This window comes from Oncorhynchus tshawytscha, unplaced genomic scaffold (genome assembly GCF_018296145.1).
Source record: "Oncorhynchus tshawytscha isolate Ot180627B unplaced genomic scaffold, Otsh_v2.0 Un_contig_1824_pilon_pilon, whole genome shotgun sequence".
In the NCBI taxonomy this organism is placed as follows: Eukaryota; Metazoa; Chordata; class Actinopteri; order Salmoniformes; family Salmonidae; genus Oncorhynchus; species Oncorhynchus tshawytscha.
The window spans coordinates 748,947-771,465 of record NW_024609829.1 but is presented as its reverse complement, the minus strand read 5'-3'; the positions used below and the strand labels follow the sequence as shown (position 1 = coordinate 771,465).

The 22,519-nt window shown below is 42.8% G+C and overlaps 1 pseudogene; it reads right to left on the bottom strand.

Moving 5' to 3' along the window:
- Positions 1-439: 439 nt before the first annotated feature.
- Positions 440-14,257, bottom strand: LOC112247280 (annotated as a pseudogene).
- Between the last annotated feature and the right edge of the window lie 8,262 nt (positions 14,258-22,519).

The following is a 22,519-nucleotide window of genomic DNA, read 5'->3' as shown; positions in this document are numbered from 1 at the left end:
GAAACGTGGTAACAACAGGGGATTGATGTGGGACAGCCTGTAACGTGGTAATGATGGTTTTCTAGGAGTATATGTAAACCTCCATTGATCACACCTAGGAGAACCCAGGCTCACTACTGTGTGTGTGTGTGTGTGTGTGTGTGTGTGTGTGTGCACGTGCATATCAGCTTGAAACCATATCAGTTACTTACAGCACATTGTCTTCATGTCGATGGTCTACAGTGTGATGCCATTATAAACAGGATGGTTCGAGCCCTGAATGCTGATTGGCTGACGGCCATGGTATATCAGACTGTATACCACGGTATGACAAAACATGTATTTTTACTGCTCTAATTACATTGGTAATCAGTTTATAATAGCAATAAGGTACCACTGGGTTTGTGGAATATGGCCAATATAATACAGCTGAGGGCTGTATCCAGGCACTCCGTGTTGCGTCATGCTTAAGAACAGCCCTTAGCCATGTTATATCAGCCATATACCACACCCCCTCTGGCCTTATTAATTAGTTATAAAATGGATAACTATCTTAGCTCCATAGATCACACTTAAGATGTGAACCTCCATCGCTCTGTGGCTAATCTTTGGGTTTAGCCCTCAGGCCTTCACACTCTACTTTTTGTTGTTTGCTGCAGAGCAGGAAATGTGTCTGTCCTCTCAGCAGGACAGGCAGCAGGAGAGGTGAGGTAAGGGGGACAGAAGTGTGTGTGAAAGCCAGTGGTCCGGTTTCTGTTTGATCTCTGACAGACAGCAGAGGGGTTTATGAAGCTCATGGGGTGATGGCTCCTGATGTCCTGTGCCTTTTATCTGTCATGGACAGCAGGCTACCAAATGGCTCTCACACAGAGGTAGATGTGGTCGACACACACAGTTGTCATTGTACTAAACACAACTTGTCCTGTGATGAGGTGCCATTGTAAGGGGGATGGCACTGCTGGATTACAGTTAAGGACAATGCAGCTACTTTTTACACACTTTCTCTCTCTCTCACATTCCTACTAAAGTATTAAATCTGATTCATAGTGCTCAGGACTAAATTGTACCATATTACACAACTTGATTACTAGCTGGGACCACAGTAGTTGTAGACTCCCCATGTTTTATATACATACTAGTTCCTGTACTGAACAGACATGTTTAATTTAATATTCCTACATTTTATGTTGTTTGGTTTTGGTTGCAGAGCAACTCTGTACATGTTTTGACATTTAATCTTAAATGGGACATACAGTTCCCTCGATTGTGAATAAACTTCGATAGGCGACAACAAGGTGTCGCATGTGAAAATGTACATGACAAGCCTCCCCATATTAACTCACTGGAAATAGAATGGTTAATCTGTTAATGTACATACATTTTGTTTGTTGATATTTAAATATAAAAGAGTTAATAACCTTGGCAGTAACTGTCTCAATCAGGGCTGGGGTCAATTTCAATTGAAGGCAGTCAATTCAGGAAGTGATTTTAATTTAAAATAAGAAAATATAAAATGTTTGAAATAGCTTTTATTCCTCATTTTATTGAGAAGTCATTGACAATAGAAGCTGTTTTTTCCTAAACTTTTTTGTTATTTAAGTTAACTTCAATTCAAATTTACCTCAGCCCTTTACCCTGCATTGTGGTAAAGTGCGGTTGCCATATTGTGTTTTAGCTGGTGTTCAGTGTGTATGTAGACTAGTAGAGAATCTATTCCATTCACGCTCATTGACTGTGGATCAGTACATTGACTCTAACCTATTCTGCAAAATAAATGGAAAACAAACTGGAATAATAATAATAATGACTGTTTTTCCCCTGTATTCAAGTCAAATACTTATTTTGTATTTGAAAAAGCATGTTCTCAGGGTGTAAATGTGTAGTAGGTGGTTTGAGAAAAACCAGAGTGCTTGACTACTAGGTTGGTAACTTTCTGGGCAGTACACTGAATGAAGAGCTCCCTCTGGTGGAGAATGGTCAAGCCCAATATAGCCCAATCATGTGTGCTATGTCCATGGTTCTCAACTTTCTGCTATTATCATATATGTTCTGGAGCCATACGACTGCACTAAAGGTTTACATACACAGTGAACTCTGAATCCTGGCCTCACGCCTTAATTACGTCATGGATTAGAGGCATCGCTGTTTTTAAAGGCAACGTTCCCGCGTGCGCCGAACATTGCCTTTACTGTTAACGTTGCATATGTTGGCTTAATCGGAAATAGTCTTTAAAGCCGCAATGTTTATAACCCGCGATCAGACTGAATCCCGGCCTAAATCTATAAAGAGTAAACTAGCTCTGTAAGGTTGTGGCTGGTATGTGTATACCACAGGCGAACGCGGCATAACACCAGGGTCATTTGGTACCTCATGGTCATTCCTACACACACAAACACAGCCCGGCTGGATGCTTCATACACTTTGAGGACCCAGAGTTGGGAAGGAAGCATGCATCCCATAAGTCAGTCTGAGAATGACGGGAATACTGAAATACCACAAACTGACCTGTTTTAAAGGACAAAAAGGGAATCAAATAAAACACATTTTCATGAATTATTCAGTATTAACATATCCATCTGGAGTAAGGGAGTATAGGAGAGGTATGGAGAGAGGGACGAGAGGTACAAACGCATGTCCTGCTACCACCCCTTTGGTGTGTATAGGGAGGGGGTAAGAGAGGGAGATAGGGAAGAAAGAGGGTCTACCGCATATTTATGATGGTCTTGTATGTTCTTCCATCCATGGTGGATATAGTGACTGGTGTACTATGGTTATAAAGGAGGTCAATTGAGTCTCTGGATGCTGTAGTAATGTCATCGGACACCTAGATATCAAACAGCCACATCCTTTCCAAGTCCAGCCATGACGGAGACATGCACTGAGGTCCCTGTACTGTGAAATGTATTTACATGAAATAAGATTAAGTTACTCATGATGGTCAACTGACAGGTGTATGGTGTATGTTAGGTGTTGCAGAGCATGCTGGGTAAGTCATGTGACCCATTGGCGTATTACGCAACCCCCGCAAAGGGGGGCCCCCAGATAGCATGTCACATGCCATTTCAAAAACAATAAGAATTACAAGAAATTAGCTTTTAAAACTGCAATATTTTCCCTCAGCCTCATGGCAAAATAGCAGGAAATTAGCTTAGGGATTCTTGAAAGTCGGGACAATCCTTGTCCAGCAGGGAAACTTTTTGTTATTTGAGCATAACATTCACATTTAGGGGAGTTTTATAAGGAAGATATTTGTTTATGGAATTTTCTAAATAATTTCAATATTATTCATTTCCATGTAGGCTTTATGCCTGAAAATGCCCTGGTCTAGAGCAAAGGATCCCAATTTCAAACTCAACAAAAAAATCTGGCAATAATTTTATGAAAAATGATCTTATGTAGTTTCTTGCACTAGCCCTATGTGGCTTTAAAGAATATTTCTCTAAAAGATGTGTCTGGAAATTTGGTCAACTCCTAAGCAGGGTCATCTATACCATACCACTACATTACATGTAGTGCAACGAGACCATTAATGGTCTGTAAAGTTGACTTTTGATAGATTTAAACAAACAATATTGAAATCACCATGGTCACAACCATGAACTGTCAGCTCCATATGCCTGATGAATATCCTATCGTAATCTATTTTGGTTCAAATGTCACATTTAATTAGGTTTTAGAGTTATAAAGTAACTGAGGAGAAACTAAATTGCTACTGTGTATACAACTTGAATGAAGTACAAAAATAAACATTTTGTGAACTCCGTAAACCATCAACTTGATCTGATTTTTGTCTAAAGTCAACAGAGTGCTGAAAGATATGACAGGAATGTTGTTTCTTTTGGGGATTTTGAAATCATTTTCCAGATTTTAAAAATGTTTTGTATTTAACTTTTATTTTTAGAGGCAAAAATATGTCTGTTTTGAGTATCAGTTGTCAAGTCTGTCAGTGGCTTGTTAACTCCGTCACTGATGGCTAACGCCCTTATGATACATTTTTTGTTGTCAATATTCTGACACAAATATTTTAATCACTGTTCTGCACCATATGCTTAAACAATTGAATTAATTGCTGTGCTAGACCTAATGGATAATGTTGGCCTCATAAATGTTAATGTCCTAAATATAGAAAAACATGCCAAAATGCTAACTAAATGAGTCCTGGAGCATTATATAGTGCTATAAAACAAAACAAAAAGAAGTTAATCAATAATAATCAAATGTTAGAATTAAACAACCAAGGCCAACCAAACACTTGTTGGATAATAATTGTAAGTGGAATGCCATGTATGGTGTCTGACAGAGTAGACATTTTATGAAAACATGTTATTTAAAAAAAAATAATAATAATAAAAATAGGTTGTTCCTTTTACATGGTGTGATAGCTGATACTTTGGTCTATCAAAATATATATTTATAATGCTGTTTAAGAAAGTTGAGATTGTCCCGTCTTTCAAGAATCCCTGAGCTCTAAAACAGCAACATTTTTTCTCAGCCTCATGGCAAAATGTGTTAAATGGCATGAGATTAGCTATACAACTGCACATTTTTCTCTCTGCCCCATGACTGGGGTTGTGCGGGAGCCTTGCTCGGATCTTGCGGACTGTGCTACGGCCCTGATGTGACCCTGCTGTAAACTATGGTTTCCAGGCTCCCGACTGGTTCATGGTGCTACCTGTCTCCACCACGTCCCTGAGGGCAACTGCTCTTCAGGACTTCTGATGTCAGCACACAGTCGGACGAGGCGTACAACACCTGCAGATGGCCTGGCCTTGTTCCTGCACAGAGACAGGGCAAGGAGAAGAGAAATCAACTTCTTATGAAAAACTGTCATTTAGCATTTCAGTCGCTCAAATTTCTATCATTAACATTTCAGTCATTCGGCATTTTAGTGAATGACATTTCAGTCATTGGCTTAATGGGAATCTTAATAAAATAACTGTCAGCTATTTGGCAGATGAGTTTATCCACTGGGACTGATGCTGACAGTCGGGCCATTATGAAAACAACTTGTCTGTCTGGGCCATTGAGGCCCGCGTCCTCAGTCTCCTGCTATATGAAGGGATAAGAAGAGACACACAGGAATACATGATAAACAATTATCTTGCACAGCATTGCCTTCAGTTTGCCACAAACGGGCAGTTGTATGATAACCTAGAGAGGACCAGAGTTTGTGTGGACCCCAGAATATTGCCATGAGATGTATTGATATGAGACAGTGATATAGTGGTAAAAAAAAACAGGTGGATAAACGCTGATCGCCGTTCACGGTAAATAAAGTTCACGGTAAAGTTAAGCTCCATATTCTTTCAATGCATTTTTCTGCCGAAGGTAGGTAAACGCTTGTGCAAAATTAAAAAGGTACGTAAAACTGTGTTTTCACCCATTTACTCAACTACACCACTGGTCGTAGTACAGACTGTATGCTGGATGTACCATCTGTTACATACATGCACACACATGCAAGTGCACTTACACAGACATTCACCGCGCTGCTCCACTGGTACACCCAGATGCTACACTCCTGCTGCTTGGCGTCGGTGGTCTTGAGAGCCAGCAGGTTCTTCCCAGACCCCAGGCCGTCATCATAACACAGCATCCTCACACTCAGGTAGAGAGTGTGGCTCTGCAGAACGTCCTGTACAGGATCCACAACAATAATACACATTACAAACATCATCGTAACACAGACAATCAAGTAGAGAGGGTGGTGCTGGAGAACGTCCTGTACAGGATCCACAACAATAATACACATTACAAACATCATCGTAACACAGACAATCAAGTAGAGAGGGTGGTGCTGGAGAACGTCCTGTACAGGATCCACAACAATAATACACATTACAAACATCATCGTAACACAGACAATCAAGTAGAGAGGGTGGTGCTGGAGAACGTCCTGTACAGGATCCACAACAATAATACACATTACAAACATCATCTTGCTAAGGACAGACAATCAAGTAGAGAGTGACTGGTGCTGGAGAACGTCCTGTACAGGATCCACAACAATAATACCATTACAAACATCATCGTAACATTTTACAATCAAGTAGAGGGTGGTGCTGGAGAACGTCCTGTACAGGATCCACAACAATAATACACATTACAAACATCATCGTAACACAGACAATCAAGTAGAGAGGGTGGTGCTGGAGAACGTCCTGTACAGGATCCACAACAATAATACACATTACAAACATCTTCGTAACACAGACAATCAAGTAGAGGGTGGTGCTGGAGAAGCGTTCAACATAGGAAACGTTGCAACAATATGTTCCAACTAGAAAGGTCAACCTTTCAGGAGAAAATGTTGCGGGACGCTAAAGCATTTATAACATGGACTCAATCACTGATCCATGGAGGCCACTTTGACTCCATACTTGGACACTCCCAGTACCATCTCCTCATCTGTAGGTATTAACGGCAGCTTTCTATCTTGCTTTGGAAGGAACACACAATGTTCATGTATAGTGACTTGTCAAGGAGGACACAGAGGCTGCCTCTGCCTCAAATCCCTATAACATTAATCTCCATCACCAGGTTTTAGAGTTATAAAGCAACTGAGGAGAAACTAAATTGCTACTGTGTATACAACTTGAATGAAGTACAAAAATAAACATTTTGTGAACTCCGTAAACCATCAACTTGATCTGATTTTTGTCTAAAGTCAACAGAGTGCTGAAAGATATGACAGGAATGTTGTTTCTTTTGGGGATTTTGAAATCATTTTCCAGATTTTACAAATGTTTTGTATTTAACTTTTGTTTTTAGAGGCAAAAATATGTCTGTTTTGAGTATCAGTTGTCAAGTCTGTCAGTGGCTTGTTAACTCCGTCACTGATGGCTAACGCCCTTATGATTTTTTTGCACCTTCATTTAACTAGGCAAGTCAGTTAAGAACACATTCTTATTTTCAATGACGGCCTAGGAACGGTGGGTTAACTGCCTTGTTCAGGGGCAGAACGACAGATTTTTACCTTGTCAGCTCTGGGATTCAATCTTGCAACCTTACGGTTAACTAGTCCAATGCTCTAACCACCTGCCTCTCATTGCACTCCACGAGGAGCCTGCTGGTTACGCGAATGCAGTAGAAGCCAAGGTAAGTTGCTAGTTAGCATTAAACTTATCTTATAAAAAACAATCAATCAATCATAATCACTAGTTAACTACACATGGTTGATGATATTACTAGTTTATCTAGCGTGTCCTGCGTTGCATATAATCGATGCAACGCTGGGGGATGATTTAACAAAAGCGCATTTGCGAATAAAGCACAATCGTTGCACGACTGTACCTAACCATAAACACCAATGCCTTTCTTAAAATCAATACACAGAAGTATATATTTTTAAACCTACATATTTAGCTAAAAGAAATCCAGGTTAGCAGGCAATATTGACCAGGTGAAATTGTGTCACTTCTCTTGCGTTCATTGCACGCAGAGTCAGGGTATATGCAACAGTTTGGGCAGCCTGGCTCATTGCGAACTAATTTGACAGAATTTTACGTAATTATGACATAACATTGAAGGTTGTACAATGTAACAGGATAAAAAATTTAAAAATAAAATAATTTTATTTGTCACATACACATGGTTAGCAGATGTTAATGCGAGTGTAGCGAAATGCTTGTGCTTCTAGTTCCGACAATGCAGTAATAACCAACAAGTAATCTAACTAACAATTCCAAAACTACTGTCTTATACACAGTGTAAGGGGATAAAGAATATGTACATAAGGATATATGAATGAGTGATGGTACAGAGCAGCATAGGCAAGATACAGTAGATGGTATCGAGTACAGTATATACATATGAGATGAGTATGTAAACAAAGTGGCATAGTTAAAGTGGCTAGTGATACATGTATTACATAAGGATGCAGTAGATGATATAGAGTACAGTATATACGTATGCATATGAGATGAATAATGTAGGGTATGTAACATTATATTAGGTAGCATTGTTTAAAGTGGCTAGTGATATATTTTACATCATTTCCCATCAATTCCCATTAAAAGTGGCTGGAGTTGAGTCAGTGTCAGTGTCAGTGTGTTGGCAGCAGCCACTCAATGTTAGTGGTGGCTGTTTAACAGTCTGATGGCCTTGAGATAGAAGCTGTTTTTCAGTCTCTCGGTCCCAGCTTTGATGCACCTGTACTGACCTCGCCTTCTGGATGATAGCGGGGTGAACAGGCAGTGGCTCGGGTGGTTGTTGTCCTTGATGATCTTTATGGCCTTCCTGTAACATCGGGTGGTGTAGGTGTCCTGGAGGGCAGGTAGTTTGCCCCCGGTGATGCGTTGTGCAGACCTCACTACCCTCTGGAGAGCCTTACGGTTGTGGGCGGAGCAGTTGCCGTACCAGGCGGTGATGCAGCCCGCCAGGATGCTCTCGATTGTGCATCTGTAGAAGTTTGTGAGTGCTTTTGGTGACAAGCCGAATTTCTTCAGCCTCCTGAGGTTGAAGAGGCGCTGCTGCGCCTTCTTCACGATGCTGTCTGTGTGAGTAGACCAATTCAGTTTATCTGTGATGTGTATGCCGAGGAACTTAAAACTTGCTACCCTCTCCACTACTGTTCCATCGATGTGGATAGGGGGGTGTTCCCTCTGCTGTTTCCTGAAGTCCACAATCATCTCCTTAGTTTTGTTGACGTTGAGTGTGAGGTTATTTTCCTGACACCACACTCCGAGGGCCCTCACCTCCTCCCTGTAGGCCGTCTCGTCGTTGTTGGTAATCAAGCCTACCACTGTTGTTTCGTCCGCAAACATGATGATTGAGTTGGAGGCGTGCGTGGCCACGCAGTCGTGGGTGAACAGGGAGTACAGGAGAGGGCTCAGAACGCACCCTTGTGGGGCCCCAGTGTTGAGGATCAGCGGGGTGGAGATGTTGTTGCCTACCCTCACCACCTGGGGGCGGCCCGTCAGGAAGTCCAGTACCCAGTTGCACAGGGCGGGGTCGAGACCCAGGGTCTCGAGCTTGATGACGAGCTTGGAGGGTACTATGGTGTTGAATGCCGAGCTGTAGTCGATGAACAGCATTCTCACATAGGTATTCCTCTTGTCCAGATGGGTTAGGGCAGTGTGCAGTGTGGTTGAGATTGCATCGTCTGTGGACCTATTTGGGCGGTAAGCAAATTGGAGTGGGTCTAGGGTGTCAGGTAGGGTGGAGATGATATGGTGACTAGTCTGACTAGTCTCCTTGACTAGTCTCTCAAAGCACTTCATGATGACGGAAGTGAGTGCTACGGGCGGTAGTCGTTTAGCTCAGTTACCTTAGCTTTCTTGGGAACAGGAACAATGGTGGCCCTCTTGAAGCATGTGGGAACAGCAGACTGGGATAAGGATTGATTGAATATGTCCGTAAACACACCAGCCAGCTGGTCTGCGCATGCTCTGAGGGCGCGGCTGGGAATGCCGTCTGGGCCTGCAGCCTTGCGAGGGTTAACACGTTTAAATGTCTTACTCACCTCGGCTGCAGTGAAGGAGAGTCCGCATGTTTTCGTTGCAGGCCGTGTCAGTGGCACTGTATTGTCCTCAAAGCGGGCAAAAAAGTTATTTAGTCTGCCTGGGAGCAAGACATCCTGGTCCGTGACTGGGCTGGTTTTCTTCTTGTAGTCCATGATTGACTGTAGACCCTGCCACATACCTCTTGTGTCTGAGCCGTTGAATTGAGAATCTACTTTGTCTCTGTACTGACGCTTAGCTTGTTTGATTGCCTTGCGGAGGGAATAGCTGCACTGTTTGTATTCGGTCATGTTACCAGTCACCTTGCCCTGATTAAAAGCAGTGGTTCGCGCTTTCAGTTTCACGCGAATGCTGCCATCAATCCACGGTTTCTGGTTAGGGAATGTTTTAATCGTTGCTATGGGAATGACATCTTCAACGCACGTTCTAATGAACTCGCACACCGAATCAGCGTATTCGTCAATGTTGTTATCTGACGCAATACGAAACATCTCCCAGTCCACGTGATGGAAGCAGTCTTGGAGTGTGGAGTCAGCTTGGTCAGACCAGCATTGAACAGACCTCAGCGTGGGAGCTTCTTTTTTTAGTTTCTGTCTGTAGGCAGGGATCAACAAAATGGAGTCGTGGTCAGGTTTTCCGAAAGGAGGGCGGGGCAGGGCCTTAAATGTGTCGCGGAAGTTAGAGTAACAATGATCCAAGGTTTTTCCACCCCTGGTTGCGCAATCGATATGCTGATAAAATTTAGGGAGTCTTGTTTTCAGATTAGCCTTGTTAAAATCCCCAGCTACAATGAATGCAGCCTCCGGCTAAATTGATTCTAGTTTGCAAAGAGTCAAATAAAGTTCGTTCAGAGCCATAGATGTGTCTGCTTGGGGGGGGGGATATATACGGCTGTGATTATAATCGAAGAGAATTCTCTTGGTAGATAATGTGGTCTACATTTGATTGTGAGGAATTCTAAATCAGGTGAACAGAAGGATTTGAGTTCCTGTATGTTTCTTTCATCACACCATGTCTCGTTAGCCATAAGGCATACGCCCCCGCCCCTCTTCTTACCAGAAAGATGTTTGTTTCTGTCGGCGCGATGCGTGGAGAAACCCGCTGGCTGCACCGCCTCCGATAGCGTCTCTCCAGTGAGCCATGTTTCCGTGAAGCAAAGAACGTTACAGTCTCTGATGTCCCTCTGGAATGCTACCCTTGCTCGGATTTCATCAACCTTGTTGTCAAGAGACTGGACATTGGCGAGAAGAATGCTAGGGAGTGGTGCACGATGTGCCCGTCTGACCAGAAGACCGCCTCGTTTCCCTCTTTTACGGAGTCGTTTTTTTGGGTCGCCGCATAGGATCCATTCCGTTGTCCTGGTTGAAAGGCAGAACACAGGATCCGCTTCGTGAAAATCATATTCTTGGTCGTACTGATGGTGAATTGACGCTGATCTTATATTCAGTAGTTCTTCTCGACTGTATGTAATGAAACCTAAGATGACCTGGGGTACTAATGTAAGAAATAAAACGTAAAAAAACAAAAAACTGCATAGTTTCCTAGGAACGCGAAGCGAGGCGGCCATCTCTGTCGGCGCTGGAAGTCATTTGGACTTATGGATGCCACCCGTTAGATAAAATACCGAACGGTTCCATATTTCACTGAAAGAATAAACGTTTTGTTTTCGAAATGATAGTTTCCGGATTCGACCATATTAATGACCAAAGGCTCGTACTTCTGTGTGTTATTATGTTACAATTAAGTCTATGATTTGATATAGCAGTCTGACTGAGCAATGGTAGGCAGCAGAAGGCTCGTAAGCAAGCTTTCATTCTAACAGCACTTTCGTGCGTTTTTCCAGCAGCTCTTCGCAAGCACAGCGCTGTTTATGACTTCAAGCCTATCAGCCTAGTGGCTGGTGTAACCGATGTGTAATATCTAGCTAGTTTGCGGGGTGCGATGTGTTCCTGGTTCGAGCCCAGGTAGGGGCGAAGAGAGGTACTGTTACACTGGCAATACTAAAGTGCCTATAAGAACATCCAATAGTCAAAGGTATATGAAATACAAATGGTATAGAGATAAATAGTCCTGTAAATACTATATTAACTACAACCTAAAACCTCTTACCTTGGAATATTGAAGTCTCATGTTAAAAGTAACCACCAACTTTCACCAATCCACTTGTTCAACATGCAGAGAAAGGAATCCAAAAAGCTACCGCTAAACTTTGTTTAAACAAGTCAAAATACGTTTCTATTTAAACCTCAAGTACCCTAAAATGTAAGTAAACTATAATATTTCATACGGAAAGATGTTGAATAGAAAAGCAAAATTAGCAGGTGCCTGCCCTCTTCGTGGCGCACGCACAGACTGATTTCCAACTCTGACTCCCAGTACTAAAACTCAAAATTCTTCCTCGTTTGGGAAGAAACAAGTCTGAAACCTTGAACAAAGACTGTTGACATCTAGTGGAAGCCATAGGAATTGCAATCTGGGAGCTGGATTTGGATATGACCTTATAAGTTCCATTGGAAGAGCATGAGCTCTCCAAAAAAAAAAATTCAGGTTGGTTTTTCTTGGGATTTTCTCCTACCATATCAATTGTGTTATAGTCTCATACATTATTTTAACATTTCCACAAAGTTCAAAGTGTTTTCTATCCAATGGTACCAATTATATGCATATCCTGGCTTCTGGGCCTGAGTAACAGGTTTGGTAAGAAGAATGCCCCTCCTCCGATAGGTGTTATTACTACCTCTGAGGGTTGAGAGCTTGAGGTAGTCACCTCATAGAAGTACTTGAGAGTATGGCTAGACGATGCACTGTCCTTCTCTCAGCACATATCAAAGCTGCGGGCTAAAGTTAAATCTAGACTTGGTTTCCTCTATCGTAACCACTCCTCTTTCACCCCAGCTGCCAAACTTACCCTGATTCAGATGACCATCCTACACATGCTAGATTACGGAGACATAATTTATAGATCGGCAGGTAAGGGTGCTCTCGAGTGGCTTTACCATTCGGTCATCAGATTTGCCACCAATGCTCCTTATATGACACATCCCTGCACTCTATACTCCTCTGTAAACTGGTAATCTCCGTATACCCTTCGCAAGACCCACTGGTTGATGTTTATTTATAAAACTGTCTTAGGCCTCACTCCCCCCTATCTGAGAGATCTACTTGCAGCCCTCATCCTCCACATACAACACCCGTTCTGCCAGTCACACACATCCCTGGATCGCTCCTCTTTTCAGTTCGCTGCAACACTCAAACTGGACCGTTTTATGTCCATCTCTTCATTCAAAGACTCACTCATGGGCACTTTACTGACAGTTGTGGCTGCTTTGCGTAATGTATTGTTGTCTCTACCATCTTGCCCTTTGTGCTGTTGTCTGCGCCCAATAATGTTTGTACCATGTTGTGCTGCTGCCATATTGTGTTGCTACCATATTGTTGTCATGTTTTTATGTGTTGCTGCCATGCTATGTTGTTGTCTTAGGTCTCTCTTTATGTAGTGTTTTCTCTCTTATCGGGATGTGTTATTTTTTTATCCCAGCCCCCGTCCCCGCAGGGGCCTTTTGGTTGGCCGTCATTGTAAATAAGAATTTGTTCTTAAACTGACTTGTGTAGTTAAATAAAGGTTAAATAAAACATATATATTTAAAAAAAATACTAAGCTAGTTTATTAATCTAAATCCACAGCAGCAAACTCATAAAGCAATTGTGCACCGACCTATGGGACTCCCAATCACGGCCGGTTGTGATACAGCCTGGAATCAAACCACAGTCTGTAGTGACACCTCTAGCACTGAGATGCAGTGCCTTAGACCACTGCGCCACTTGGGAGCTCAACATCTATCCAGTCTTCAGATCAACTAAAGGGCATCATCTAGGGCTGATGGAAGGGGAAAATACACATTTTGGGGGTTTGGAATGTAGCCCAGGACAGTGTAATGTATTGTATAATTATCCACCTTGCTCTTGGTACTGATCTTACTGCTTTGGGAGCTGCTGCGATGCTTTTTGACCTTCTGGAACATTGTTCACCATGACACCAGCACTCCTCCAGCACCGTCTGGTGAAGACAAGGACATTAGCAGCAGGTAGCCTAGTGATTAGAGTGTTGGACCAGTAACAAAAAAAAGTTGCTTGATCAAATGCCCGAGCTGTCAAGGTAAAAATCTATGGGACTCAGTTGTGATACAGCCTGGAATTGAACCAGGGTCTCTAGGCCACTTGGAAACCCCAGTACACAGGCCAAGTAAAGTGAATTGGCTTGTGGTCTACAGAGAATGAGACGAACCCATCCACTTAGAATATAAATTGTGAAGACAGTGATACATGTATTACTAAGTTATTAGGAGACCAACAGCTGCCACAAAGTGAACAAACTATTCAATTACTGTACACTATCACTCCCATTACAACTCCAGAACTTTGTCCAACTTATTCACAAGAGGCTATGGCACACGCGCACTTTCTCTTGATCCACTAGGCTGCGCGCCTGAGCCTGAAATGATGTCTGGAGTCGGCTGGGCCTCAATGAAAAACCATTGTAAATGGCCAAACTTTGTCAATGAATGCCATGTGTAACGGAAACCCGTTGCTAGGATAAACAATTTACCCCACCCATAACCGTATCGACGTATCTGCTCAAAAAGGTTACCATTGTCGTGTATTTTTACAGAACGTGGCAAACTGGAGCACTAAGAACAAATACACACGGCATACCTCAGTTTGGAACTTGTTCTATGCGGCTGGAATGGCTGATCAGTTATGGCTATTTTGGGTTGTTGTTCATCAAAGTAGCAGGGCTGGGGTTCTTTCTGTGTAGGCAAGACTCGCATAGACATTTCACTTCCTTTGCAGCTCCACCCAACACCACTTTAAAGGGGAAGTAACTTAGTTACAGTTGTATCAATATTTGACACAAAGCATCAACATGAATGGATACTTCTGTTTCAGGTGCCCCCAACACGAGTGTATAGTGTGACGCTGCTTTTTATAGTGATTGAATCGAGCGCTAAAACTAAAAAGCGCAGAGAGCATCATGAAGAACAAGGAACACACCAGGCAGGTCCGAGATACTGTTGTGAAGAAGTTTAAAGCCAGATTTGGATACAAAAAGATTTCCCAAGCTTTAAACATCCCAAGGAGCACTGTGCAATCGATAATATTGAAATGGAAGGAGTATCAGACCACTGCAAATCTACCAAGACATGGCCGTCCCTCAAAACCTTCAGCTCATACAAGGAGAAGACTGATCAGAGATGCAGCCAAGAGGCCCATGATCACTCTGGATGAACTGCAGAGATCTACAGCTGAGGTGGGAGACTCTGTCCATAGGACAACAATCAGTCGTATATTGCACAAATCTGGCCTTTATGGAAGAGTGGCAAGAAGAAAGCCATTTCTTAAAGATATCCATAAAAAGTGTTGTTTAAAGTTTGCCACAAGCCACCTGGGAGACACACCAAACATGTTGAAGAAGGTGCTCTGGTCAGATGAAACCAAAATTGAACTTTTTGGCAACAATGCAAAACGTTATGTTTGGCGTAAAAGCAACACGGCTCATCACCCTGAACACACCATCCCCACTGTCAAACGTGGTTGAGGCAGCATCATGGTTTGGGCCTGCTTTTCTTCAGCAGGGACAGGGAAGATGGTTAAAATTGATGGGAAGATGGATGGAGCCAAATACAGGACCATTCTGGAAGAAAACCTGATGGAGTCTGCAAAAGACCTGAGACTGGGACGGAGATTTGTCTTCCAACAAGACAATGATCCAAAACATAAAGCAAAATCTACAATGGAATGGTTCAAAAATAAACATATCCAGGTGTTAGAATGGCCAAGTCAAAGTCCAGACCTGAATCCAATCGAGAATCTGTGGAAAGAACTGAAAACTGCTGTTCACAAATGCTCTCCATCCAACCTCACTGAGCTCGAGCTGTTTTGCAAGGAGGAATGGGAAAAATTTCAGTCTCTCGATGTGCAAAACTGATAGAGACATACCCCAAGCGACTTACAGCTGTAATCGCAGCAAAAGGTGGCGCTACAAAGTATTAACTTAAGGGGGCTGAATAATTTTGCACGCCCAATTTTTCAGTTTTTGATTTGTTAAAAAAGTTTGAAATATCCAATAAATGTCGTTCCACTTCATGATTGTGTCCCACTTGTTGTTGATTCTTCACAAAAAAATACAGTTTTATATCTTTATGTTTGAAGCCTGAAATGTGGCAAAAGGTCACAAAGTTCAAGGGGGCCGAATACTTTCGCAAGGCACTGTAATGGGGCTTCAAACAGATGTTGCATTATGAGGATGAATGCTGTAGTGTCTGTGTTGCTGTAGTGCTGACATTACTTTATCTTTACCCCCCCCAATTTCGGTCTTGTCTCATCGCTGCAACTGGGAGGCTTTTTATGAGGATTATGAGGATGAATGCTGTAGTGTCTGTGTTGCTGTAGTGCTGACATTACTTTATCTTTACCCCCCCCCAATTTCGGTCTTGTCTCATCGCTGCAACTGGGAGGCTTTTTATAGTGATTGAATCGAGCGCTAAAACTAAAACGTCTAATAAGCGAATGTATGTCCAGTAACTATCAATCAAAATATACAAATAGTTTTGAATGATAAGCAAATAATTTAATTATGTCGGAACAAATTATGGAATGGTTTTCTTTCTCTGTGATGCTCTTATCATAGAGGTGCAGGGCAGGAGGTGGGTATTATGGTGGTTATTACCACTTGCCATTCAAAGAATGTCCAGATGTAGTATGTTTTGCAATTAAATTAAAACTAGGTGTATAAGTAGTGTACCTGCAATTGTGCCACAAAAGCACTATGCAATAATGGGATGGCTTTCTTTCCCAGTAATGCTCTTATCATAGAGGTGCAGGACTGCAGGTGCTTATTCAAAGGGAGGCAAATCATGGTAGGTTTTTGTGGCCCTTTTAAGCATTTAACATTTTTCCATCTGAACATGTATGTTTTGTAAAGTGGGTAACACTATAGGTTAACACTTGCAGGTATAATGCTTTACAACCTGTTGCATGTTTTGTGACCCTATGACCCTACTATGTGTTACTGGGTCAGCTGAGACACCTCACAGGAGATGTAGAGGAGTTGGATACTACTGGGTCAATACTACTGGGTCAGCTGAGACACCTCACATGAGATGTAGAGGAGTTGGATACTACTGGGTCAGCTGAGACACCTCACAGGAGATGTAGAGGAGTTGGATACTACTGGGTCAGCTGAGACACCTCACAGGAGATGTAGAGGAGTTGGATACTACTGGGTCAGCTGAGACACCTCACGGGAGATGTAGAGGAGTTGGATACTACTGGGTCAGCTGAGACACCTCACAGGAGATGTAGGGTCAGGAGTTGGATACTACTGGGTCAGCTGAGACACCTCACAGGAGATGTAGAGGAGTTGGATACTACTGGGTCAGCTGAGACACCTCACAGGAGATGTAGAGGAGTTGGATACTACTGGGTCAGCTGAAACACCTCACAGGAGATGTAGAGGAGTTGGATACTACAGAAAAGACACATTTACAATTTAGTCATCTAGCAGATGGTCTTATCCAGAACAGTAATTGCATTAATCTTAAGATAGCTAGGTGGGACACCACATATCACAGTCATAGTAAGTACATTTTGTCGCAATAAAGTAGCGATCAGCAAAGTCAGAGCTTATGTGTGTGTGTGTGTGTGTGTGTGTGTGTGTGTGTGGGGGGGGGGGTTAAAGTGTGAGTGTTAATTCTCAAAAAGCATTGTTTTGTTTTTTCTTCAAAAACATGCCCCTGGTGCATGAGGCTGGCATGGTAATGGTGGAGGTAAACAGGCATTATTTTGCAATCTGGGCCTTGTACATTTGGCACCAAAAAGAAGAAAATGGACTGGAACATGGAGGGATTACCTTTTCTGTTGCAAATGTGAGTGGACCTCCAACACAACAGTAGTGATTGCATCATCATACATGTCATAACGGGTTAGCAATCCACTAATAGATGACATAGAAACATGGATGAAAAACTGCTGTTTCTCAACAATCTCACACATCACAGTTGTTCACTGGGCCAAAAATCTTCTCCAGCAGGTGTCATTGTTTTGTTTCTTTCACTCATCAAGCGAGGAGTTTTTGTATGGAAGTCAATGAGAGAGTGTTGGAATTGGTCAACAATATATATATTCAGCAAAAACTCAGCAAAAAAAGAAATGTCTTCTCACTGTCAACTGTGTTTATTTTCAGCAAACTTAACATGTGTAAATACTTGTATGAACACAACAAGATTAACAACTGAGACATAAACTGAACAAGTTCCACAGACATGTGACTAACAGAAATGGAATAATGTGTCCCTGAACAAAGAGGGGGTCAAAATCAAAAGTAACAGTCAGTATCTGGTGTGGCCATCAGCTACATTAAGTACTGCAGTGCATCTCCTCCTCATGGACTGCACCAGATTTGCCAGTTCTTGCCGTGAGATGTTACCCCACTCTTCCACCAAGGCACCTGCAAGTTACCAGACATTTCTGTGAGGAATGGCCCTAGCCCTCACCCTCCGATCCACAGGTCCCAGACGTGCTCAATGGGATTGAGATCCGGGCTCTTTCGCTGGCCATGGCAGAACACTGACATTCCTGTCTTGCAGGAAATCACACACAGAACGAGCAGTATGGCTGGTGGCATTGTCATGCTGGAAGGTCATGTCAGGTTGAGCCTGCAGGGCGGGTACCACGTGCCCATAGGCAATGTTGTTGCCGGTGATGTATGGTGAGGACCTGCCTTACAACAGGCCTACAAGCCCTCAGTCCAGCCTCTCTCAGCCTATTGCAGACAGTCGGAGCACTGATGGAGGGATTGTGCGTTCCTGGTGTAACTCGGGCAGTTATTGTTGCCATCCTGTTCCTGCCCCGCAGGTGTGATGTTCGGATGTACTGATCCTGTGCAGGTGTTGTTACACGTGGTCTGCCACTGCGAGAACGATCAGCTGTCCGTCCTGTCTCCCTGTAGCGCTGTCTTAGGCATCTCACAGTACCAATATTGCAATTTATTGCCCTGGCCACAACTGCAGTCCTCATGCCTCCTTGCAGCATGCCTAAGGCACGTTTACGCAGATGAGCAGGGACCCTGGGCATCTTTCTTTTGGTGTTTTTCAGAGTCAGTAGAAAGGCCTCTTTAGTGTCCTAACTTTTTATAACTGTGACCTTAATTGCCTACCGTCTGTAAGCTGTTCGTGTCTTAACGACCGTTCCACAGGTGCATGTTCATTAATTGTTTATGGTTCATTGAACAAGCATGGGAAACAGTGTTTAAACCCTTTACCATGAAGATCTGTGAAGTTATTTGGATTTTTACTAATTATCTTTGAAAGACAGTGTCCTGAAAAAGGGACGTTTCTTTTTTGCTGAGTTTATATATTTTATTCTGATTTTTGAGGGGGTGCTGCAACACCCTCAGCGTGCCTACTTTCTGAGGCTATGCCTAGTTCCGACTAGTACGGGGCAATAACAAATTATTGATCACGTACACATATTTATCTGATTTTGTTGCGGGTGTAGCGAATAGCTTGTGCATCCCGAAAGGTTAAAGAACACACATCCACCAGGTCCACTACATGACCAAAAGTATGTGGACACCTGCTCGTCAAATATCTCATTGGAGTTGGTCCCCCCTTTGCTGTTATAATAGCCTCCATTCTTCTGGGAAGGCTTTCCTCTAGAAATTGTAACATTGCTGTGGGGACTTGCTTCCATTTATCCATAAAAGCATTAGAGAGGTCAGGCACTGATGTTGTGCGATTAGGCCTGACTCGCAGTCGCTGTTCCAATTCACCACAAAGGTGTTTGATTTGGGTTGATGTCAGGACTCTGTGCAGGTCAGTCAAGTTCTTCCTCGCCAATCTCGACAAACCATTTCTGTATGGACCTCGCTTTGTGCATGGGGGCATTGTCATGCTGAAACGAGAAAGGGGCCTTCCCCAAACTGTTACCACAAAGTTGGAAGCACAGAATTGTCTAAAATGTCATTGTATGCTGTAGCGTTAAGATTTCCCTTCACTGGAACTAAGGGGCCTTGCCTGAGCTATGAAAAACAGCCCCAAACCATTATTCCTCCTCCACGAAACTTTACAGTTGGCACTATGCATTGGGGTAGGTAGCAGTCTCCTAGCAGCCACCAAACCCAGATTCATACATCAGATTGCCAGATGGTGAAGCATGATTCATCACTCCAAAGAACGCATTTCCACTTTTCCAGGGTCCAATGGCGACAAGTTTTACACCACTACACTGGACACTTGGCATTGTGCATGGTGATGTTAGGCTTGTGTGCGGCTGCTCGGCCATGGAAAACCATTTCATGAAACTTCCGTAGAACAGTTCTTGTGCTGACGTTGCTTCCAGACGCAGTTTGGATCCCCATTAGCCAACGCCAATGGCGACAGCTAGACTTACTGGGGTCCAACACATACAGTGCCTTGCGAAAGTATTAGGCCCCCTTGAACTTTGCGACCTTTTGCCACATTTCAGGCTTCAAACATAAAGATATAAAACTGTATTTTTTTGTGAAGAATCAACAACAAGTGGGACACAATCATGAAGGGGAACGACATTTATTGGATATTTCAAACTTCTTTAACAAATCAAAAACTGAAAAATTGGGCGTGCAAAATTATTCAGCCCCTTTACTTTCAGTGCAGCAAACTCTCTCCAGAAGTTCAGTGAGGATCTCTGAATGATCCAATGTTGACCTAAATGACTAACGATGATAAATACAATCCACCTGTGTGTAATCAAGTCACCGTATAAATGCACCTGCACTGTGATAGTCTCAGAGGTCCGTTAAAAGCGCAGAGAGCATCATGAAGAACAAGGAACACACCAGGCAGGTCCGAGATTCTGTTGTGAAGAAGTTTAAAGCCAGATTTGGATACAAAAAGATTTCCCAAGCTTTAAACATCCCAAGGAGCACTGTGCAATCGATAATATTGAAATGGAAGGAGTATCAGACCACTGCAAATCTACCAAGACCTGGCCGTCCCTCAAAACCTTCAGCTCATACAAGGAGAAGACTGATCAGAGATGCAGCCAAGAGGCCCATGATCACTCTGGATGAACTGCAGAGATCTACAGCTGAGGTGGGAGACTCTGTCCATAGGACAACAATCAGTCGTATATTGCACAAATCTGGCCTTTATGGAAGAGTGGCAAGAAGAAAGCCATTTCTTAAAGATATCCATAAAAAGTGTTGTTTAAAGTTTGCCACAAGCCACCTGGGAGACACACCAAACATGTTGAAGAAGGTGCTCTGGTCAGATGAAACCAAAATTGAACTTTTTGGCAACAATGCAAAACGTTATGTTTGGCGTAAAAGCAACACAGCTCATCACCCTGAACACACCATCCCCACTGTCAAACGTGGTTGTGGCAGCATCATGGTTTGGGCCTGCTTTTCTTCAGCAGGGACAGGGAAGATGGTTCAAATTGATGGGAAGATGGATGGAGCCATATACAGGACCATTCTGGAAGAAAACCTGATGGAGTCTGCAAAAGACCTGAGACTGGGACGGAGATTTGTCTTCCAACAAGACAATGATCCAAAACATAAAGCAAAATCTACAATGGAATGGTTCAAAAATAAACATATCCAGGTGTTAGAATGGCCAAGTCAAAGTCCAGACCTGAATCCAATCGAGAATCTGTGGAAAGAACTGAAAACTGCTGTTCACAAATGCTCTCCATCCAACCTCACTGAGCTCGAGCTGTTTTGCAAGGAGGAATGGGAAAAATTTCAGTCTCTCGATGTGCAAAACTGATAGAGACATACCCCAAGCGACTTACAGCTGTAATTGCAGCAAAAGGTGGCGCTACAAAGTATTAACTTAAGGGGGCTGAATAATTTTGCACGCCCAATTTTTCCGTTTTTGATTTGTTAAAAAAGTTTGAAATATCCAATAAATGTCGTTCCACTTCATGATTGTGTCCCACTTGTTCTTCCATTCTTCATAAAAAATACAGTTTTATATCTTTATGTTTGAAGCCTGAAATGTGGCAAAAGGTCAAAGTTCAAGGGGGCCGAATACTTTCGCAAGGCACTGTAATGGGGCTTCAAACAGATGTTGCATTATGAGGATGAATGCTGTAGTGTCTGTGTTGCTGTAGTGCTGACATTACTTTATCTTTACCCCCCCCAATTTCGGTCTTGTCTCATCGCTGCAACTCCCCAACAGACTTGGGAGGCAAAGGTTGAGTCATGCGTTCTCCGAAACCTGACCCACCAAACCGCACTTTTGAGAAGGGCAACCAGTTTGTGGCCCAGCACCTGTAGAAGCTCCTGGAGGGCACGGTGTATGAGCTGCCCTTCATCCTGCCTTACTGGGGAGACGTAGACCCTGCTGTGTACCAAGTGAGAGTGGAAGGGCAGAGAGATGAACCATCCGGTCCACCGATGGGAAGGGATCGGTTCTATAAGGGTAGTAGGGGCTGGTAATGGGATAGGCCAGGGGGTACAGGACTGAAAGGAGTGAATCGGTCTTCATGCCATTACAAAATGGAAATGTATAACACATTCAAAAAAAACATGTTTAGATTTCCTGAGACCTGTGTTGAAATGCACAATAAATATATTTTTAAAATAATGTTATTCTTGTTTCACTGTAAGCATGAGGGCACATTTCAAGTTGGTGTACACATTTATTAGCATAGAGGCATTTATTTATTCATCCAGATAATTTATTACACCCTGAAAATGAAACATAGGACACAGGAAGAATATGTGATTCAAGGAGTTTCCCCCTCACATCTCCCACAGAGCTAATACTATGGACTTAGGTACATGCTAAAGATGTATCCAGACCATACTAGTCCAAAGTCATAGCAAAGCTGCAGAATGCCCTTGACCCACAAGCAAGACACATATTCCCCCTTTCATCAGACTGAACATATAGAAGTACTTATTGCCTAATATACAGGAAACGGTGAACAGACAATATAAAACAATATTTTAGCGTAACGTTCCACAAGCCGATATGTATTCATTTATCATTGGCACACGAATACTCCAACACCAAGTGGTGCTTAGGACA